Genomic DNA, 1,698 nt, shown 5'->3' on the forward strand with positions numbered 1-1,698 from the left:
ATTTTTTGTTCTTGTTGTAAGAATCATCAAGAGGTATTTGATTTTTTAATTTCAGAAAATAATATTTATTTAAGTTGCTGTTGTTGTATCACTGTTCTATGGATTGATACAATCATTATAGGATTACAAATTAATATACAAATTCTGCAACAGCAAATTTCAATTAGTATATATTTTGCAGAAAAGATGGCGCTTCTGTCATTTTCACATTATGGTGTGGAGATAATACTATGTCATGTAGTCATAAATTTTCTTGTATTTGAATTAGTTGAAAACTCCAACTAAAAAAATGCAGGTATGGTTTATTTGTTTGCTTCTACTTATTTATGGCAACTTTTTTGTACCATAGGAGGTAGTTACAATGAATGTAATTCCAAGAACCTCTGAGTTAAAAGAAATGAAAATACGTTTTATTATATCCAAAATATGAAATATATGTATATGTAAATTTATATCATATGTATCAGAGGAGTGATCTTCTCGAGCGTAATAATAATTTTAAAAAATATTAAAAAGACCACTAGTTTCGAAATATTGTATTTTTTAATAGCTTTGTTGGCTGGAAATGCTTTTGCAACTTACATTGTTTTTCAGCCAACCTAATTAAATACAATACATATACTTTTAACAAAATCAAAATCCTTACACAATAAATACATCCCAGTAAAACTATTTTAACAAAAAATATAAATTAATTTTCAAATCCATAGACAGCGTAAGCTTATAAATAAACTAAATATGAATATATATATATATATTATTTAATATCTATAAAAATAACTTGTAAATTAATTACCATATGACTATATACTTATAAAATTCACAAGTTATTTACCTAAAATTCAAATTACTTCCAAATGTTTTATGAAATAATCTTTTTTCTTTTTTTATTGATTATCACAAAACCAAAATGGAAACCTAAAAAAGAAGGGTTCTTGTAATATACCATGGGTACTTAACTTTAAGTCTTAAGATACAATTGTAAAAATGTTTAGAGAATCTTAATGGACTCTCACGTGGGTTTTTAACATGAAACATATGTTGATTCATTCTGTATCTTAAATTTTCAGTTTAGCCAACTTAACATTCACAACATAATGTAAATTGTAACTTATAGATACAGTTCTTAGAATTGCAAGAAAAATATTTTTTTTATTTTAAACATAATTGTTTTATCTATGTTTCTAATATATATATATTCAGTTTTTCATGAACAACTGTTATGGTGTGAACCATTAAGCAAATGAATTGTAATTATTATGTATTGATTAAATCTTTCATGTGAATAATGATGTAAAGACAAAAAGGGGCTACTTGTACTATAGCATGCTGTCTACAAAAATATTTACACTATAGTTTGTGGTCTACACAGATACTACCATTATCACTGTTTTAACTTTTGTTTAATTGCAATTGGCTCCAGTTATTATAAATAACAGTTTTAAATTAATAAAGTACAAGATACCTCATATAACGATTTTGGAGCAAATATAATCAGAATGAAATATATTCCAACAATCAAAACTAGCATTATAACTTAATTTTATGGTACTATTTTTGGAACACACAACTTATTAAATTATTATTATTTGCTTTAGAAAAATGTGGATAGATAGATATAAGTTATTTAGCAAGAAATTATGTTTTAATGAATCATTAAAATGGTGATGATGATAGTATCTGTGTAGACCGCATGCT

At 24.7% G+C, this 1,698-nt stretch overlaps 1 protein-coding gene across 3 annotated transcripts in view; it reads left to right on the top strand.

The window, feature by feature from the left end:
* Window positions 1-177: 177 nt before the first annotated feature.
* The window catches only part of LOC106474053 (FAST kinase domain-containing protein 3, mitochondrial-like), a 33,860-nt gene continuing 32,339 nt past the window's right edge, over window positions 178-1,698 (top strand). For all 3 annotated transcript variants that reach the window (XR_002613835.1, XR_002613836.1, XM_013934738.2), the window contains exon 1: window positions 178-295. The gene's annotated coding sequence lies outside the window, so the exon portion shown is untranslated. The remainder of the gene's footprint in view (window positions 296-1,698) is intronic.

The sequence above is a fragment of the Limulus polyphemus genome, unplaced genomic scaffold (assembly GCF_000517525.1).
Source record: "Limulus polyphemus unplaced genomic scaffold, Limulus_polyphemus-2.1.2 Scaffold6766, whole genome shotgun sequence".
NCBI classification, from domain to species: domain Eukaryota; kingdom Metazoa; phylum Arthropoda; class Merostomata; order Xiphosura; family Limulidae; genus Limulus; species Limulus polyphemus.